General features: G+C 44.4%; 1 non-coding gene across 1 annotated transcript; it reads right to left on the bottom strand.

The window, feature by feature from the left end:
• Nucleotides 1–2,252: 2,252 nt before the first annotated feature.
• On the bottom strand, nt 2,253–2,325 carry trnar-ccu (transfer RNA arginine (anticodon CCU)). Its single transcript has one exon. It is a non-coding gene; the product is annotated as a tRNA-Arg (tRNA).
• Nucleotides 2,326–15,702: the final 13,377 nt, after the last annotated feature.

Genomic DNA, 15,702 nt, shown 5'->3' with positions numbered 1-15,702 from the left:
TCATCCTCATCGATAATGTGTTGCAGGCTGTGGAGAATGTGACGTAGTTTCTCAGCTCCTGGTAAGTACTGGACAATGAAGGGTACCCTGTTGGTTGCAGCTCGTGTCTGTCTCCTGAGGAGGTCATTGCAGTTTCCCGCTGGGGCATGTCAGACCTGGCGATTGATGAGTTAAGCATCGTATCACATTCTTATCAGGGCATCCTTGTGTACTTCCAAGTGCCCCTCACATTCCCCCTGACCTGAACAGATCCTGTGTAAGTGTACGGCTTGTACAGAGGGGACGTCTGTTTTAATATGTTGAGGATCGGTTTGTGGTTGAGTGAGGTGCTGTGGTGCCCATCCTTGATGGAGATGCATGTGTCCAAGAATGAGACAGATACTAAACAGGAGTCCATGGTGAGTTTGATGGTGGGATGAAACTAGTGAAAGTGGGCGGCACAGTGGCACAGTGGTTAGCCCTGCTGCCTCACAGTGCCAGAGACCCGGGTTCAATTCCAGCCTCAGGCAACTGACTGTGTGGAGCTTGCACATTCTCCCCGTGTCGGCGTGGGTTTCCTCTGGGTGCTCTGGTTTCCTCCCACAGTCCAAAGATGTGCAGGTCAGGTGAATTGGCCACGCTACATTGCCCGTAGTGTTGGGGTAGGGGTAGGTTGCGCTTCGGCGGGGCGGTGTGGACTTGCTGTCCCGAAGGGCCTGTTTCCACACTGTAAGTAATCTAAATGTTGGTGAACATAAATGTTGGGAGATTACAGCATTGTAGCATTGTTCTGACATGAACACAACCAAGGTAGAGGGGATCAATTCTCCTGACATGGCCCCAGAAGCACGTGTTGTCCCAGTGACCTAACAGCTCCATCTCTGATCTTCTAAGCTACTGCCTGTGGTTTACATCCCTTCTGGGGATACTTTCAATTTAAACATTCTCTCCAATTAAAACCCTCTCACTGCATTATCTCCATTCAAATTAAGTTAATCTCTGACCTAATGTCTTTAAAACTCTGCATGGCTGCTTTGAGATCATGGAATTAAAACATTACCAAGTCAGTTTGATACACGTGGCAACAAACGTTTGATGAACTGGAGCGAAAGGGAGTGGAATTAATTTCTCAGCTCTCCCAAAGAGACAGCATTGACATGATGGGCTTCAGTATATACAGTCACATTCGAAGATTCATTGATCTGAAATTAAACAATCAAATGTCTGTTTCACCACAGTCACCTCATCTGTTGTTCGTTTCCTCACTGATGCAGGAATTAGCATTGACCCATTTGTTCTTGTCTTTCTGGGACCATTCCTTCAATGTTCGCTGTACAAACATTGAGCTTGCTTGACCCCTATACTGTCCTGTTGGTATTTAACAGGAAAACATGCAGGTGAAATAAAGGTATTCCACACTCAATAATTTATATTTACATTCAATGAGTTGGACCAAGATAACAGTGACCCTAAGGGTGGAAGATTCATTGAAAATATTTGATTTGCAAGTAATGATAGGCACAGTGAAAAGTTTTGTCTTGTGAGCAATATAGGCAGCTCACAGAGTTCAGTAGCATAGATAAGGAAATAATAGGGAAACAGCAGCAGGAACAAAAACACAGGTACAGGCGAATATTGAGAGTCTGTGAGACCGTTCAGTATTCTAACAACAGTAGGGTAGAAACTGTTTCAAAACCGGTTGGTGTGTGTGTTCAGGCTTCTGTACCTTCTCCCCGATGGTAGAGGTTGTAGAAAAACATTGCCAGGGTGGGATGGATCTTTGAGAATGCTGGAGACCTTTCCTTGACAGTGGGCCTGGTAGATGGTTTCTATAGATGGGAGGTTGGCCTTTGTGATTGTCTGGGCCGAGTTCACCACTCTCTGTAACTGTCTCCGATCTTGAATGGTACAGTTGCCATACCAGGTAGTGAGACATCCAGACAGAATGCTGTCGATGGTGCACCTATAAACGTTGGAAAGGGTATTCTCTGTCAGTAATATCCGATGTTCTGGCGGGATCAGTGTTGAAGGGTTGGTTTGTTGATGAGAGTGTGATGAGAGCTGGCTTCCAAAAGCAAACTCTCCAACCGCACTCTTAGGAATCTCGTCCCCATCCAGAAACAGCAGCCACTTGATCACCACCTTCAACATTCAATCCTGCAGATCCTCGAAAATCTTGTGCAAGATATTGTTGGATACCACTGACCATCAACTGAATGCAGAGATGGGGATTTTTCCAAAATAGATTATAAATAAAGGATAAGCCGCAGAGACACCCCAGATGGGACTTGAACCCACAATCCCTGGCTTAGGAGGCCAGTGCCTTATCCATTAGGCCACTGGGGCCCCACATGCTGTTTGCCAATGGCAGTCGTTAAATACTGCACCCTGACCTCACATAGTGTGTATTTCTGTATGTTGTACTCTCACTAATTGGTTCTTAACCCTTCCATCTCATGCCAAATTGTTGGCTGCTTGATAAATTGATCCCACCTCCCATTTCTTCCCAAACAGACAGATGAGATATCAACCAAACTCCAACTTTGCACAACTCAAGTCTGAGGAAAATGGAGGAGACAGGAAAATAGCAAAGGGCTCAATGTTATTTTGTGCAGCACCTTGAAGATATTTGCAGTTACTGGGGAAGGTGAAAGTGGAGATGTTGCAAAAAGCTGCATTGAGGACAAATCAATACAATCTTAGCAGGCATTCAGCCCATTGTGGCTGTGCTGTCTCTTTCAGACAATTCTCCCCAGGATCTCCCAAATCCTGGAATTATCTTGTATAAGTTTCTACTAAACAGCATTTGCCATAATCTCAACACAGGCACAATGATTTTTAACAGAGTAGTTAAAAAATCCAGTCAATTTGGATTGAGATGAAGTTGACATGGGATGAAAATCAGCCACTGCAAAGACCAGGCTTAAAAATGAAATCCCTGAAATCCCAGATTTCAGAAACCAGTGCCATCGCCATTAGGCCACGAGGGCACTATATTGGCAGACCACTGGAAACAGTTGACCTCAAATGAGTGTGACAGCCAAGCACACTCCCAGATCTGTGACAACACACTGAGGGACACACTAAAGGTTCAGGCAGCTGCTGCCAAGGTGTAACAGGGAAACAACACAGTCTCAGGTCTTTCTGACAAATGATCACATCATTCTTTCAGTTCTCAGACCCTCTTGGTGCCTGACAATGAACAGAGATCGTTTTCTGTCCAAGTACAAAATGCCTTTCTTTCCACAACGATACAGAAGGTTTGAGAAATGTCAATATTTCAATGGTTTGTTGATTCTTTTCTCTCTGCATAGACTGTACACAACTGATATAGAACCTTTGTATGCATTTCCAAATGATGTTACAAACTGTTTCAATACTTTGTTAATAAAATCAAATTGAAACGCAAATCAAATTTAGTCTCCCTTTGTCCACATCACCAACAAGAATAATTGAGTAAAGTTGTGAGGAATTCATCAGATCAATGAGACTCCAGGAATTCTTCCAAGATGTCAGCAATGATCCCAATGAGCCAACCAACGAACGGGAACAGTCATCAGAGAGATCCATCGTGGAGCGACCAAAGAAGGAGTCGATTTGTATCCCTGCGGAGGGCCGCTGTCCTGACCTTGAGATGTATGCTCAACCGTCAGGAGATGGGTGAATGCCAGATTTAAAAATCACACAACACCAGGTTAGAGTCAAACATGTGGAAGCACTAGGTTTCGGAGCACTGCTCCTTCATCAGGTGGTTGTGGAGAATAAGATTGCAAAACACAGAATTTATAGCAAATGTTTACAGTGTGATGCAACTGAAATTGTATCTTGAGAAAGACCTGGATTGTTTGTTAAGTCTCTCATCTTTTAGAATGGCCAGGTTGGTTTTCGTTCTTTCATATGTAAATTGCAAAACTTTTATCAAAAGTTACATTCTCAAGTGAACTTTAACAATTGGTGTCATGTCGGCCCAGATGATGTATTGAAGGTGTGAGCTCCCCTGTGTGAGGCTGTCTGTGCCCCAATGGTCAGACTGATTCTAATCTAATAAACAGATTTACAGCATCTTACATGAATTCATACAGTTTTTGAGCAAAGTGAAATGTAATTCTGGAAGTACAAGTTCATCACACAAACTTATATGTGTGTGTGTGTATATGTATGTATGTGTATGTGCGTGTATTTGTATGTGTTTGTGTGTCTATGTGTATATTTGTGTGTGTGTATGTGTGTGTATATGTATGTATGTGTGTATATGTTTGTGTGTATGTGTGTGTATATGTATGTATGTGTGTATATGTGTGTGTATGTAAGTTGTGTGTGGGTGTGGGTGTTTTTGTGTATGTTTGTATGTGTATGTGTGTGTATATGTGTGTGTATGTGTGTGTATGTGTATGTGTATGTTGTGTGTATATGTGTGTGTATGGGTGTGTGTATGTGTGTGTGCATGTGTGTGTTTGTTGTGCATGTGTATGTGTGAATGTGTAAGTGTGTGTGTATATGTGTGTGTGTATATGTGTGTATGTGCGTGTGTTAATGTGTATGTGTATGTGTGTGTGTGAATGTGTGTGTTTGTGTTTGCGTGCGTGTATATGTGTGTGTGTGTATGTGTGTGGGTGTGTGTATGTGTGTGTGTGTGTATGTGTTTGTGTGTGTGTGTGTGTGTATGTGTGTGTGTGTGTGTGTGTGTATGTGTGTGTGTGTGTGTGTGTGTGTATGTAGTTGAATGGGGTCACCTGTAATGTCCCAGTTGATTGCTGAAGTGTTCTCCGACTGGGAGGGAACACTCCTGTCTGTTGACACTCATAACAGCCCCACCCCCCCCCCAACCGATATACACACACACACACACACACACACACACACACGCACACAAGCACATATAGATTTCTGGGGTGAATTTGTATTTGCAGAACTACATTTTACTTTGCTCAAAAACTGCATGAACGACAGAGCGAAGGAGAGAATTGTGGCAACTCCCAGAATCAGGTGACTCAGTGGTTAGCACTGCTGCCTCACAATACCAGGGTCCTAGGTTCAATTCCAGCCTTAGGTAACTGCCTGTGTGGAGTTTGCACATTGCTCTGGTCTCCTCCCACAGTACAAAGGTGAATTGGCCATGTTAAATTACCCATAGTGTTACCTGTTTCCACACTGTAGGTAGTCTAATCCAGGGGAAGGATCTGAAGGCCCTAATTTACAAGGGCTCTAAGCCCATGCCTTTCCAGGACTTCTCAGCGGTGGTAAACCAGAAAAGAAAACCTTACGATGATGAGCCTAATATATAGGAATGGAAGTCAGGCCATTCAGCCCATCGGGTCCACCCTGCCATTCAATTGTGAATGATGGGCATTTCAACGCCACTTTGTGGCACTCTCATCGTTCACCCTTAATTCCTTGCGTGATCAAGAATTTATCAATCTCTGCCCTGAAGACAATTAACGTCCTGGCCTCTGCTGCGCTCCACGGCAATGAATTCCACAGGCCCACCACTCTCTGCATGAAGAAATGTCTCCTCATTTCCGTTCTAAATTGACCCCCCTCTAATTCTCAGGCTGACCCCTTGGGTCCTGATGGAAACACATTCCCAGCATCCACCCTTTCTAAGCCATGCATTATCGAGTAAATTTGTATTAGATCTCCCCTCAACCTTCTAAACTCTAATCAATACAATCCCAGGATCCTCAGCTGTTCATTGTATGTTAAGCCTCCCATTCCAGGGATCATCTGTGTGAATCTCCGCTGGACATGCTCCAGTGCCAGTATGTCCTTCCTGAGGTGTGGAGCCCAAAATTGGATACAGTATTTCAAATGGGGCCTAACCAGAGCTTTATAAAGTCTCAGAAGGACATCGCTGCTTTTACATTCCAACCCTCTTGAGACAAATGGCAACATTACATTTGTTTTCTTAACCACGGACTCAACCTGCAAGTCAACCTTTAGAGATTCCTGGACTATCATTCCCAGATCCCTTTGTACTTTGGCCTTATGAATTTTCTCCTGTTTAAAAAATAGTCCATGCCTGTATTCCTTTTTCCAAAGTGCAAGTCCGAGCATTTGCTCAGGTTGAATTTCATCAGCCATTTCCTGGACCACTCTCCTAAACTGTCTAAATCTTTCTGCAGCCTCCCCACCTCCTCAGAACGACCTGCTTGTCTGCCTAACTTTGCATCATTGGTGAACTTCGCCAGAATGTCCCCCAGTCCCTTCATCCAGATCATTAATATATAAAGTGAACAGCTGCGGCCCCAACACTGAACCCTACGGGACACCACTTGTCACCAGCTGCCATTCCAAGAAAGAACCTTTTATCCCAACTCTCTGCCTGCTGTCAGACAGCCAATTCCCAATCCATGCCAGTAGCTCACCTCGAACACCATGGACCCTCACCTATCTCAGCAGTCTCCCGTGAGGCACCTTATCATAGGCCTTTTAGAAATCTAGGTAGATAACATCCACTGGGTTTCCCTGGTCTAACCTACTTGTTACCTCTTCAAAGAATTCTAACAGGTTTGACAGGGATGACCTCCCCTTACTAAATCCATGCTGACTTGTTCTAATCCAACCCTGCACTTCCAAGAATTTAGAAATCTCATCCTTAATGATGGATCCTAGAATTTAACCTACAACCGTGGTTAGGCTAACCGGCCTATAATTTTCCATCTTTTATCTTGATCTTTTCTTGAACAAGGTGTTTACAACAGTGATTTTCCAATTATCTGGGAATTTCCCCGACTCCATTGATTTTTGAAAGATTGAAAATAGCCTCTACTATTTCCTCAGCCACCTCCCTCAGAACTCTAGGATGTAGACCATCGGGGCCGGGAGATTTTTCAATTTTTACACCTTTTAGCTTTTCTAGCACTTCCTCTTTTGTAATGGCTACCATACTCAAATCTGCCCCCTGACTGTCCTTAATTGTTAGGATAATGCTCATGTCTTCCACTGTGAAGAATGACACAAAGTATTTACCAAGTTCTTCAGCCATTTCCTTATGTCCCTTCACGAGCCTTCCTGCATCAATTTGGAACGGCCTAATTTCTACTTTTGCCTCTCGTTTGTTTCTTATGTATTGAAAGAAACTTTAACAATCATTTCTAATATTACTGGCTAACTTACCTTCATATTTGACCCTCTCCTTCCTAGTTCTATGTCTTTGTTATCCTCTGTTTGTTTTTGTCGTCTTCCCAATCTTCTGATTTCCCAGTGCTCTTGGCCACTTTGTAGACTCTCTCTTTCCCTATGAAACATTTCCTGACTTCCTTTGTCAGCCCTGGCTGTTTAATTCCCGCCCCCTGACGGATAATGTTTCTGCCAAGAGAAGACTGAGGGAGTTTGGGATCCAGTACTCTCTGAGGTATCCGGCGGTGCTCCGATAACCTGACATGGATCCGTACATCTCTTTGATACATCGGAGAAGGCAAGAGACTTTGTGGACAAATTAACCGAATCTGAACAATTTAGTATCTACAAATAGTGTTGTTTGGTTATGTCTTTGTTGTTTTTTTAAAAAATCGAGGAAGTCCAGTTGGAGCTTTCTTTTCCTTGTTTTCCCTCTTGGTAATAATCCGGTTTAAACTGTGTTTGGTGGCGGTTGAGATGTGTACTTTCAATTTCTAAGTGGAGTTATACCAGAGGATGGGTGGGGCATTTACCCCATCGAGCTGAAATGGTTTTTTACATATTCTTACAGCCTTGATAAATGGGGAAGAATATGATGTTTAAATGTTTATTGCCCTCCAGCTCATCCCTCAACATTTTCCTAGATGTGTTTTCTAAATTGATCAGTCAGGAGTCCTGGCATATCATTGAAAGGGGAGATTTTAACAGTCTCATGGATTCCACAGGACAGGGGTGGCCCAAAGGCCCCCCTCCCCCCACCACGATACCCTCTGGACAAACTAAACAATGAGTGGATCTGTGTGTGGAGTGAGGGTTGGTGGACATCTGGAGGTGTCTCCACCCTACAGGCAGGGATTTTACGGTTTTCTTTTCCAATCCACACAGATGTCACACCAGGATTGATTTTTTTCCAATCCCCATGGCAACCCTGGACTTGGTGGCACCTTGTACGATCGGTAATATTACCATCTCTGATCACACTCCAGTGTACCTGTTGGTTAAGATTAAGGACGTTACAGTGGGCCCAAGTCACTGGCAAATGGATCCCTTTATCCTCAAGGATAATACATTTGTGGAGTATTTCTCTCGGGAATTTTGGGCATTCTAGACATTAACTCACGCTCGATTAGTAGCCATTCCTTCCTTTCGGAAATTGCCAAAGCCTATGCCAGTGGGTCAGTTATTTCCTACTCTGTCAGTCGGAGGTGGAAGAAGGGTGAGCAGCAACATCTCCTCGAAGCACTGTTGAAGGCAGCTGAGAAGGCCTACTTTGACAGGCCCTCGTTGCTCAAGTTACAGAGGATTACGGCGCTGCGGAATGCATTGAATTCCGTGCTCACGCAGACAGCAAAGAACAAGCTTAGTTTTGCAAATCAAAGGTTATATGATCATGGTGACAGGTCTGGCAAATACTTAGCATATCTCGCTAGGAAAAGGAGCGCCCCTCAAGCCATTACGGTGATTAGGGAAGGGTCTGGGAACCGAACGTCTGACTCCAAAAAGATTAATGTGTCATTCCAGAGATTTTACTCTAAGTTATACCAATCTGAGGTTTGTGAGGAGGGGAGGGCCAAAATGGAGGCTTTATTCAAGGATCTGGAGCTCCCGGGTGTGACCCCCGAACAAGAGTCTTTTCTCAATGTCCCCTTATCAGAGCAAGAGGTGCAGGAGGCTGTGAAGCAGCTTCAGAGTGGAAAGGTACCCGGTCCTGATGGACTTCCCAGTGAATTCTAGAAGGAATTTATAAACATATTGTCAGGCCCGATGTTCAACATGTTTAATGACTCATACAGCCATGATTGTCTCCCGCCATCTCTGAGAGAGGCCAATATTTCGCTTATTCTTAAAAAAGGGAAGGTCCCAAGGGACTGTGCTTCTTACAGGCCCATTTCACTCTTAAATGTGAACTTTAAAATCCTCTCTAATACTCTTGTGTTAAGGCTGGAGACTGTGTTACCTTCTATTGTTAAAGAGGACCAGACGGGCTTCATAAAGGGCCGCAGATCCTCCAATAATGTTAGGAGGCTGCTTAATGTAATTCAAGTGTGTCAACAACAGTCAATATAGGGATTGGTGATTTCTCTAGATACAGAGAAGGCGCTTGACCGAGTTGAGAGGGCGTACCTTTTCTATACTCTGGAGCGGTTTGTTTTGGGCGAAGTTTTTATAAGATGGGTAAAGGTTCTCCACAATGACCCTCTCACTGCAATCATCACCAACAGGGTGTGATCAAGCAATTTTAACATTTTTGGGGTCAGCCGACAGGTCTGTTCCCTTTCGCCACTGCTTTTTACAGTGGGGATTGAATCATTGGGGGAGGCCATTCATAGGGATCCCAATATATCAGCTCCAGACGTGGGGTCAAATTTACATCAGAGTTTATTGTATGTGGACAATGTCAGAATTCTTTCATCAAATCCAGCAGTTTCAGTCCCTCGCCTGTTCGCATGTATCTGTGTGTTTGGCACCTTTTTGGGGGACAAGATTAATCTTTCAAAATCAGAGGCTATGCCTATGGGTGGTCTTATGAAAGTGTTAAGTCTTGAGGGTGAATATCGATTCCCATTTAAATGGTCACAGGGGGGTGTTGTGTATTTGAGCATGTTCATTACTCCAGTTCTGAATCGGCTGTTCAAAGCCAATTTTGTTCAATTATTTAACAAAATCAAACAAGACCTTCAAAGATGGAGGCGCTTCTGGTCTCGTGGTTTGGTCGGATAGTGTTTATTAAGATGAATATTCTCCCTCGTTTACTATCCCCTATATGGATGCTCCCCCTGATTTTCGATAAGCAAACATTCAGGAGACTGAACGGCTGGTTCAGCCCCTTTATTTGGTATCGTCAGTGGCCCCTCATTAAATGAGCTAAACTGCGATTGTCTCACAGACTGGGGGGAGTGGATCTCCCAGACATTAATAGCTACCAACTAAGCTCACTTTTATCCTACATGAGTGATTGGGCTTGTGGGGACCCTCTTTCAATGTGGTTCGATATTGAAACCTCCCAGGCTAAGGTGACGCCTTACTCACTTGCTGTGTTTGGACAAAATGAGGACAGTTAGGGAATATTGCCATAACCCAATAGTTATCGATACTGTTAAAGCATGGTGGGCAATTCGGCAGAGGGAAGGCAATATTGGCAAGACATCTTCTCTTACACCGGGTCTGCCAGGTTTTCAACAGGGGATAATAGATTTAGGATCCAAACATTGGGCAGTTAGGGGTGTGTCTTGTGTGGGTGTTTTGTTTGTGGGAGACACAATGATGTCCTTCGATCAGTTAGCACGGAAACACAAGCTACCGAACAGGGACTTCTTTTGTTTATTTCAAGTTAGAGATTTTATTCAAACAAAGACGATACTTTTGACTGATCCCTCCAAGTCCGACATAGAGAGAGGGGTGATTTAGCCCCATATCCTGCAGACCCCACAAAGTTCTGTATTTTTCTGACACAACATCCCACCAAACCCAAAACAGACCTGGGGACGTTTCCAGGGGAGATGAGAATTCGATTTGACATCAGACAAAGAAGATCAGTCATGAAGACAAAGCTTAAAAGTTAGCCATCCCAGATGGGACTTGAACCACAATTCCAGGCTGAGGAGGCCAGTGCCTTATCCATTAGACCACTGGGGCCACATGTGCATAGTTAAAATGGCAGCCTATAAGTACTGCACCCTGAAGCTCTCATATTGTGTTCTTCTCTGAGTTTTATACTCACACTGATTGGTTGTTCCCCTTGCATCTCATTCTAAATCATTGGCTGCTTGATAAAATTGATCTTACCTCCCAAATCTCCCCAAATGGACAGACAAGAAATCCACCAAACTCCAACGTTGCACAACTCAAGTCTGAGGAAAATGGAGCAGACAGGAAAATAGCAAAGAGCTCAATGTTATTGTGTGCACCAGTTTCAAGATATTTGCAGTCAGTGGGGAAGGAGGAAGTGGAGATTTTGCAAAAAGCTGCCTTGAGGACAATTCAACAGGATCTTAGCGGGCATTCAGCCCATTGGGGATGTGCTGTCTCTTTCAGACAATTCACCCCAAGATCTCCCAAACCCTGGAATTTCCTTGTGCAAGTTTCTACTAAAGAGCATTTTCCATAATCTCGAAGCAGGCAAGTGATTTTTAACGGAGTAGTTGAAAAATCCAGTCAATTTGGATTGAGATGGAGTTGATATGGGTTGAAAATCAGCCACCACAAAGACCAGGCTTAAAAAGTCAACACCCCAAAAGGGTTTTGAACCTCCAATCCACTACATCAGAAGCTACAGTCTTACCCATTAAGCCACAAAAACTCAGTGCCAATACTCCACTGGGAATAGTTGATCTTAAACGAGCGCTGCAGCCGAGCATATTCCAAGATCTGTAACGACACACTGAGGGACACACTAAAGTTTCGGGCAGCTGCTGCCAAGGTGTAACAGGGAAACAACACAGTCTCAGGTCTTTCTGACAAATGATCACATCGTCCTTTCAGTTCTCAGACCCTCTTGGTGCCTGACAATGAACAGAGATCGGTTCCTGCCCATGTACAAAATGCTGTTTTTTTCACGACACAGAACTTTGAGAAATGTCAAAATTCCAGTATTTTGTTGGTTCTTTTCTCTCTGCATAGACTGTACACAACTGGTTTAGAACCTGTGTATGCATTTCTATTTGCTTTTTTATGAATAAAGTCTATTTTTTAAAAAAACAAATTTTGGAGAGAGAGAAGATCTGCCCGAACTTGCGAGACCCCTCTTTGTGGAAGAGAGCCAGCCCTATATCGGGACAGGAAGGAGATTCCAATGGCCCAGCATGGATTGTTCCAGTTAATACCCTCGCCTCCTTGACCACAAAGTGGGGAGGGAAGTGGGAGATGGCACAGTGCAGGGTGACACGAGGCAGACGGATGCACAAGATGGCCGCTGAGCCATAAGTCGGCCATTTGACACACAAGATGACCGCCAGACCACAATATGGAGAGAGACAGCAGAGCAAACACAGACACTGCCTGGGGGCACCAGAATGCCAGCACAATGCACCCACAACCGAGTTGATTAGTTTAAGGCGGATGGGAGAGACAATACACATGAAGAACATACACTGCCCGCCAAAGGGTCTGGGTCAGACAACACCTTTGATAGAAATGCTAACTGTTAGATACAGACTCAATACAGAGGGATAATAGCCAAAGCTGCAGTAATCGGCCTTCTCAGGAAGAGCGATGAGCGCCCATTACTACAGCAACGGACTTCCGCGCAGACGCTGAAACTGACAACTGCACTGAACTTAACAAAGGCCACGCTGGATCTGACAATAACTGCACCGAAACGATCAAGGATTCTGCAATGTTTACAATAAACAAGCCATGTTACAGAGACAATAACCTCATCACTGACCTATTATATCACAAAATGTATCACAGTATCTTGACCATGTGCTCCGGGTTGAGAGAAGAATCACAGCTGACCACTGTGCTGTTGGTGCTGCTCTCTCCCCGGAGCTCCGGGATTTCCTTGGACAATAAACTCTGTTGGTGAACCCCGACTCTGACTCAGAGCCTGGTGGTTTTCAGCAGTTGCCTTCCAACAAATGTTTGTCCAATCTGTGTTCTCCAACGATGGCCGAACTACCTCACATCTCCATCATAGCCTCCTTGCAATTGTATTCAATACCTTGACTAAGAAAGGTCAGGGCCCAAATGCATAGCCACAGCCCCATCAGTTCCAACCTTGAACACCCAGATTTCAATCATTTCCATTGACATATTGGACATCATCATAAATACCAAACATGCAGGTAATCTGGGGTTCAGCTGGTAATGTTGACAGAATATAGCTTAGACTGACACCAACACAACCAAAACAGAAGGTCATTTGTCCATAGATAGGTAGGCCCATCTGTTGGAGCCCCAGTGATCTCTTGGGAAAGGCACCAAATTCCTAAACCAGAGATTGTGAGCTCAAATCTTATTTGGGTTTTTGAGTTTGTTGAAACCTTCACTGTGCAGCTGATCTCAATCCTGTGTGGTCACGTGACCGTGGCAACAAAATCAGGCATTCTCAATTGATCCTCACCTGGAGAAATTTGACCAGATAGAAAATTGGCCAAACTAAATTAAACAGCAGCTATCAGCTCCAGAGAACAGTGCAACGAAGATCAAAGAGCTACAAAGATTCAAGAAGAACCAGTTCCAACCAGACTGAGGGTTGTATATTGGAGAAGTGTCAGCCTGAGTCAATCCACTTTGTAGCTCCTGGCATGACAAGAGTCAAGGGTATTGGTATGACCCCATTGGATGATGTGAACCCAGCTCATGACCGTATTGGCCAAAGCCACAGAAGATTCTGGAAGACCAGGGACAGGAGAAGAGGAAAACACACCTGAACGCCAAACCCTTAGCAAAGCCTTGACTGGGTCCTGCAGTGGAGCTCTGACCATCTGCTCCAAACCTGTTCATAAAAACCCTCGCGTGAGAAGGGCAGACCATTCAGCCCATCACATCCACACTGACCCTCTGAAGAGCATCCCATCCAGGCCCAACCCCGATCCTCTCACGCTGCATTCCCCAAAGCCAATCCACCGAACCTGTACATCTTTCGGATGTGGGAGGAAACCAAAGCACCCGGAGTCCCCCATGGAGAGAATGTGCAAACTCAACACAAACAGACACCCAAGGGAGGAATCAAAGCCAGGTCCCTGACACTGTGAGGCAGCAGTGCTACCCACTGAGCCACCATGCCATCCCCAGGAGAATCTCAGCAGGTTTTAAGCCATTGTGACAGTGCTTTCTCTTTCAGAAAATTCACCTCAATCCTGCAAATCTTGTGCAAGAAGATGTTGGGCACCACTTTCCATCTAGAGATTTTCCCAAAGTTGATTAGAAATCAAGTTGACAAAGGGCAAGTGACTGACACCCCAGATGGGACTCGAATTCACAAGCCCTTGCTGAGAAGGCCAGTGCCATATCCATTAGGCCACTGGGGCCACACACCTGGGCAAAAATCACAGCCTTTATGTACTGCACCCGACCTCTCTTACTGTGTGTTTCTGAGTGTTATACTCTCACTGATTGTTTTTTACCCCTACCATCTCATGCTAAATTGTTGGCTGCTTGATAAATCAATCTCGCTTCCCATTTGTGTCCAAACGGACAGATGAGAAATTAACCAAACTCCAATGTTGCACAACTCAAGTCTGAGGAATATGGAGCAGACAAGAAAATAGCAAAGGGCTCAATGTTATTTTGTGCAGCACCTTGAAGATATTTGCAGTTAGTGGGGAAGGAGTAAGTGGAGATGTTGCAAACAGCTGCATTGAGGACAAATCAACAGAATCATAGCAGGCATTCAGCCCATTGTGGCTGTGCTGTCTCTTTCAGACAATTCACCCCAAGATCTCCCAAATCCTGGAATTACCTTGTGCAAGCTTCGAATAATCATTGTTAAAAATCAGACAACACCAGGTTGTAGTCCAACAGGTTTATCTCAAAGTACTAGCTTTCGGAGCGCTGCTGCTTCGTCAGGTGGTTGTGGAGTATAAGATTGTAAGACACAGAATTTATGGCAAAAGTTTACAGTGTGATGTCACTGAAATTATATGTTGAAAAACATCTGGATTGTGTGTGAAGTCTCTCATCTTTTAGAATGACCAGGTTGGTTTCAGTTCTTTCATGTGTAAATCACAAAACGTTTTTCATTGCCAAGTGAAATGGCAAGCTGTCCAATAAAAGCTAAATGCTGTGAATGCTGGAAATCTGAAAGAGAGAAAATGCCGGAGAAATCATGACTCAAAAACATGATTGAGTTTTCTGAAAAAGTCACAAAGAGGATTGATGAGGGCAGAGCGGGGGATGTGATCTATATGGACTTCAGTTAGGCGTTCGACAAGGTTCCCCATGGGAGGCTGATCAGCAAGGTTAGATCTCATGGAATACAGGGAGAACTAGCTCTTTAGATACAGAAATGGCTCAAAGGTAGGAGACAGAGGATGGTGGTGGAGGGTTGTTTTTCAGACTGGAGCCCTGTGACCAATGGAGTGCCACAAGAATCAGTGCTGGGTCCACTACTTTCCGTCATTTATATATATGTTAGTATCATTATGAGGTATCATTAGTAAGTTTTCAGATGACACCAAAATTGGAGGTGTAGTGGACAGCAAAGAAGGTTCCCTCAGATTACAACGGGATCTTGATTAGAAGGGCCGATGAGCTGAGGAGTGATGGGTGGAGTTTAATTTAGATCAATGTGAGGTGCTGCATTTTGGGAAAGCAAATCTTAGGTGGGCTTATAGACTTAATGGGAATGTCCCAGGGAGTGTTGGTGAACAAAGAGACCTTAGAGTGTAGGTTCATAGCTCCTTGAAAGTAGAGTCACAGATCAATAGGATAGTGAAGACGGAGATGGATTCTATAGATGGGAGGTTGGCCTTTGTGATTGTCCGGGCCGAGTTCACCACTCTCTGTAACCGTCTCCGATCTTGAATGGTGCAGTTGCCAAACCAGGTAGTGATACATCCAGACAGAATGCTGTCGATGGTGCACCTATAAACGTTGGCAAGGGTATTCTCTGTCAGTAATATCCGATGTTCTGGAGGGATCAGTGTTGAAGGGTTGGTT

Source organism: Chiloscyllium punctatum, chromosome 18, assembly GCF_047496795.1.
Source record: "Chiloscyllium punctatum isolate Juve2018m chromosome 18, sChiPun1.3, whole genome shotgun sequence".
Taxonomy (NCBI): domain Eukaryota; kingdom Metazoa; phylum Chordata; class Chondrichthyes; order Orectolobiformes; family Hemiscylliidae; genus Chiloscyllium; species Chiloscyllium punctatum.
Note: the sequence above shows the minus strand (reverse complement) of the source record. Positions and strands in the feature narration are given on the sequence as shown.